The sequence below is a fragment of the Triturus cristatus genome, chromosome 4_2 (genome assembly GCF_964204655.1).
Source record: "Triturus cristatus chromosome 4_2, aTriCri1.1, whole genome shotgun sequence".
Lineage (NCBI taxonomy): Eukaryota > Metazoa > Chordata > Amphibia > Caudata > Salamandridae > Triturus > Triturus cristatus.
Genome location: NC_140586.1, coordinates 237,038,530 through 237,044,529, shown reverse-complemented (window position 1 = coordinate 237,044,529; position 6,000 = coordinate 237,038,530).

Genomic DNA, 6,000 nt, shown 5'->3' with positions numbered 1-6,000 from the left:
CTCTCGTGGATTATGGTCACTTTCAAGTCTTGGTGTTACAGCGTATCCAATGGTGTGTGAAACCAAGCCCTTTGAGATGATGATATAGTCAACTGTGGAGCTATGGAGGCTACGGCGTATCCCACCCGTGCGTAGTCCCAGGTGATCTCTGTCCCGCCCTCGTCCACGGCAATGGCTGACTGCTGATCGCCGAGCTGCTGAGCTGCACTGACTGAGGCTCATTGCGCAGCTGCTGGAGGCTTCGTTCCCGTGTCTGCCTGTCTGTTTCCGCTCCCAGAAGGAGGGCTTTGCCAGATGCAGGACGCGGACGATTGTGGATGTTTGCGGTGCAGCGGTGGCAGCGGCTCAGGGATTCTTCTCCCCTGTGGCGTTGCTTGGCGCTTGTTGGGCTCTGGACGCGGAATCGCTGCTGGGCAAGGTAGCTGAAGGTGAACTTTTCCCAGTGGTGGAGAGCGGCACTTTCATGCAGTAGAGGCGAGGGGGAGAGGTGAAAGGAAAGGCTGTTGGAGGCTGTTTGTTTGAAAGGATAGCTGGCAATGGAGGCTTGGAGGTCGAGGAGGGGGCAAACACAGTGAAGGATTACAGAGAAACAAGGAAACGAGCTGCTGCTTCCAGTAAAATTGCAGCAACAGCATTTTCTTTTTTTCTCTTCTTCCTGGCTGTATTAGTGTAACTATCCTGGGGCTAGCGGGGTAAAGGCCCCCAGGGAGTACCCTCGGAGTAAGCTGGGACTCTATTGGCCAGGGGCTAGACTGCACAGGGCCCTGCTCTGCAGAAGGTCGGAAGTATTATGGTTTCAGGGGAATACACATCTCCATCCCCATCTCTTGACTACATAAGTCTGTTTTTTAAGCAGCTGTTTTGAAGGCTCTACAGCTGGGATGGGGAAGCACTTATAAATTGCCAATGTAATGGCGCATGTTGACTCAAATCTGACCCTCAAACCCAAAATCCGTACAACTCAGTTGAAGACTGTCTCCACAAATGTTAGGTCTGAACGTCTGCCGAAGCCTCGCCGCGGGTGAGTTCTGACTGCCAGTCCTGCGAGCTCTGAAGATGAGCCCCTGGAACATGGAGTCAGGAGTCAGGAGGATTCCAACCAGGGAAAGGATGTAAGTCAAAACCAGAGAGATACAACTATCAATCGACTGTCTGAAGAATGTGACAGTGTATCATCCGGCCCAGTATTGGTAGGGGCAATCCCGGTGGCCGGCTCGGCAGCGGTGAGTCAAGACTAACAGATGAATCATGAGATAACTCAGGGAAATCTCGCCTGTACGTCTCAAAGTGAGGTCAAGAAATACCCGCTATTTTCAATATCCAAACTGCCCCCACTACCCTCGTCAACTTTAACCTCAGAACAAGATCACTGTGAGTACATCCAACCGAGCCCGCCCTTGGCCATCCGAGACCCTCCTCTTCTCCATAGTCCAATGGGGGCTACATCGTTATCGACTGTGGTGGAGAAGAATGTGACAACAGGTCAACAACTACGGGCAGGACTGGAAAATCAGTTTGGGGATCAGCCATCGGAGGCAGGGACGAGCTTCCAAATGGATATCAAAGCTATGTTAAATATGATTCTTGATGAGATAAGGGAGATAAAGGTAACGCAAGCAAATGAGATAGCAGCTTTACATTCACGTTTATCACAAATCGAAGAAGCAGTCGGCTCTTTTCCAGCAAGACTCCAAGAGGCCGAATTAAGGATTTAGTCCCTGGAAGATTAGATGACCTCAATGCAGCATCAGACCTCATTAGAGAACAAACATAAAAATCTGTTGGAAACAAAGTTAGCAGAGCTGGAAAACCATTCTCGACGCACAAACTTGTGGCTAATTGGGGTCCCCGAGGACTGTGGGAGATCACATATGCTCCAGTGGGTTGAGTCTTTTATCAAGGAGAATGTGATGCCTGAGCTTTCCGGTGATCTTACGATAACACGAGCACATTGAGTCCCAGCTCAGCCATTCCCGAACTCTCTGTTGCCTAGAACTATCTTAGTTACCTTTGCGGACTACCGAGTGAAAGAACAGATATTGTCCAGGGCTATTCAAAAGAAGCAATTCTCCTCTCAGGAAGATCCTAGTTGCTGCATCTTCTCCGATATAAGTGCAACAGCGGCTTGGCGACAGAAAGAATTTGTTAAACTTCTCCACCTGTTCAAGGCACAGGGGGCACAGGCAACTATCGCTCAACAATCAAAGCTGCGGGTTCTGGTCCAAGGGACGTTCCATATGTTTGCTAATCTTGATGAGGCCCAGGAACGTTTGAAGAAAATTACTACAGAAAAGCAAATCATTTGAACTACTTGAGAATGACTATCCGAAGGGGAAAAAAGAGAAGGAAAGGGGAACTCTTTTTATTTATTTTTTTCCCCCTTTTTTGTGTCCTTTCCTCTTTTCTTTTTTTGGGCTAGGGAGGGGCAGTAGATCACATTTGGGTGCAATAATATGCCACCTGGTTTAGGGGAATTTCAGGGGGGAGGCAGGGGGTTTGGTGGACTTTTCTCCGCCTGCCAGGGGTGTGAGGGGTGGGCTAGGGTTATGGTTTTGGGAAGGGGTAGGTAATGGAAAAAATGAGTAGGAAAAAAGCAAAATATATGGGTCACGCGCACAAGTTCTTATGATTTCGCAGAGTATGGTTAGGATGCATGGTTTTGGTCAAAGTCAAAGAAGTTTGAGTTTGCTGAGAGAAATTGTAGATTGGTCAAAGCTGCAACAGGCTATTTAGGATGGATCAAAGGGTGCAAGATATAAAAGTGATTACATGTAATGTTAATGGATTACTGAACCCGTGCAAAAGGTCTGCTTTGTTAAATTGGTTAGCATCCCTTTCACCTGAAATTATATTTCTACAGGAAACGCATTTTAGGACGGAAACTCCAAAGATAGTGCTATCTAAGAAATATTTATTGGCGTATTTCTCATCTGCTAGCTTAGCGGTGCGAGTGGTGGGGATTCTCTTATCAAATACATTAGATTGGCAGGTCAATGAGGTCCTGCGAGATAAGGGTAGATGACTATGGGTGAAGGTAAAACTGAATGGGATAGTGGTAAATTTGGTCAATTATTATGGTCTCATAGAAGATGATACTATGGGTTTAGAGCAAATTTATCAACTAGTAGCAAATACGGACGGTATACTGATTCTGGGGGGTGATTTTAATTATATACAGAATTTGACACTAGACACCTCAAATAAAACAAAACGTCAGCTTAACCCTAAAACTGCAAAGCTAATAAAAAGTTTGTCAGTAGACTTCACATTAACCGACCCCTGCAGGCAGGGACATCCCGGTTTCTCTCAATTCACATGCTACTCCTCAAGATATAGAACAGCGTCTCGCCTGGACTTTTTTCTTGTCGATAAGCTGGTAGCCAATGGCAGATCAGAGATATTGGCAAATTATTTTTCTGATCACTCCAAAGTTTCTTTTATTTTATTGTTGAGGATCAAGCCGAAAGAGAGAGCCAGATGGCAGTTTGATAAATCCCTTCTGGAGGATAATACTTGGGTCTTTGAAACAAAATTGTTTATTAGGGAATTTTTTCCAGTTTAATGCGAATACTGCCCCAATCTTCGTGGTGTGGGAGGCATTTAAGGCTACTTTTAGAGGACAGATGATAGCCTATAAGCTCAGGTTAAACAAGCAACGCAAGCAAAAGATCTCAGAGTTGCAGTCTGCAGTAGAGGAAGCTAGATTTAACTTGGATTCCATAGCACTAGCAGATCATACCTTTAAAGTACTACAGCAAGAGCTATCAAAAGCTAAAGAGCAGCTGAGGGATTACTTTCTCTTAGAGGAAATTACGGGAAGTAAGGCGTATCAGCAAAGGGTTTATGAGAAAAGCCAGCGTATTGGCAGATTTCTGGCCTGGACTACGAAAACTAAGAAAGCAGCACAAATAATCAGTCAGATTAGAAATCCTGCTACTGGGTTGGTAGAAGAAGATAAACAGGCAATATCGAAGATGTTTCTTTCTCATTTCAAAAAATTAATGCCGATACATTGGGAGTGGAGGATTCCAAAGTGCGGTCTTATTTGGAATTACTGGAGGTACCGCAGGTATCCCAGCAGGATACCGAGATGCTCAATAGTAAATGACAAAATGTCAGAAGTCTCTGCAGTACTAAAAAGTATGTCCAATGCTAAGGCTCGTGGGTCAGACGGGATGTCAGTTGAGGTATATAAGACATTTTAAGATGAACTACTTCCTTTTTTAACTATATTGTTTAATCAAATAAAGGAGGGGGCAGATATTCCTAATAGCTTTAAGGAGTCAGTACTTGTAGTCTTTCTTAAAAAGGATAAAGATCCTCGGGATGTAAATTCTTACTGCCCGATTAGTTTGTTGAATACAGACTATAAATTGTTTATGAAGATCTGGGCTAGCAGGATAGCTCCGTGTGCCCAACACGTAGTCCATACTGATCAAAATGGTTTCCTTCCACGCAGGCTAATGGCCACCAATACATACTTTCTCATGCAAGCAGTCGATTTTTTTTCGGTTAATAAAACTAAAGCAGCCATTTTGATGATGGACACGGAAAAGGCTTTGATTTGGTAGATTGGAGTGCCTTATTTGCTATTTTAGGTAAGTTTGGTGTTCCCGTGCAGTTGATACAAATGTTAAAAACATTATATAGTCAGGCAGAAGCTAAAATTGTTATCAATGGTGCAGAAGCTGGGAGGGTGATTATTAAGCGAGGCATGCACCAGGGCTGTCCGCTGTCTCCCCTTTTGTTTTCTCTGTTTATAGAACCCCTTGCTGTCAAAATTCGTAATCATTTTTTGATCATGTCCCCCATTGAAAATATGGCCACAATTAAGCTATATGCAGACAATATGATCTTATATCTTAAAGCTGAAGGGGCTAGCATATAGAATGCGCTGCATGAAATTCAGAAATTTACGAAGATGGGGGATATAAAGTTAATCAAGCAAAAACGGAAATCCTCACGTTTAATTTGGTTCCTTCTGATCTTCCGGCATCTCTACATTCCCAACTACCACATCCAATCAGATACCTAGGCATTTATGTTACAAACGATTACGACCAACTTTCTCCTTTGAAACACACTACTATGTTAGGGAAAGTGAAATATAAAAATATATTTTTTTTTAAACTGTGGAGCTATGGTAGTAACTCTTAAATGTCGAAACCATAGTTATACACTTTGGAACACATTCACTGAGGATCAACAAGCCAAATCATCATAATTGTTCACGACAGGATTGGACTATGTTACAATTCAGGTAACAGATGTGTTTGCTGATAATAGATGGATATTAAAGTCAACTGAAATATTTAAATTTGTGTTTGGATGTTGAGAAGCTAGTGTTTCAACAATTTCCCACAAAGTAGACCACTGAGTCATCTTGTTATTTCTCCTTGTACTAATATAAATATTTAATAGAAGAATCCGAGATGGGAATTGTAATTTTACACATTGCAGCCATGTCAATTGAAAGGTAAGTACTTGGACCTTATCATCTAAGTCTTTGGCTACATTTATTGGTAATCCTCCTTTAGCTTGTCCTTAATGTGATGTACGAGTATCATTGATAATAAATTATTGGTATCCAATGATTGGAGTACTTTGCTCCCTCCATGTTTCTTGTAACTTCAGTATTTCAAAGTTTTTCAGGAATATTATTGCCTCTGGATCTTTCAGCAGCCTTGCAAGGCCGTCCACATTCCAAGAACAGAATCTTGTGGCCATATTATTGTTTGTCGAAGTTCCAGTCCTCTATTGAAACTTTCCTCTTAGCAATTTGTTCATAAGTGCAAGAGTCGGCGACTGTATTTGTTATTGTAACGCATAGCATCTTTGCTAGTTTAAGGAGTGGCGCAAGAGAACCTCGTGAAAGAGGGGTTGACTGTTTTAAAATATTAGTTGTAGGTATGAGGTGCCCTTCCCTTGTTGAAGGCACATACTGGATTACTACTCCAATCTGCCCCACTCCAATCCAAAACAGTCCGCCCCACTCCAATC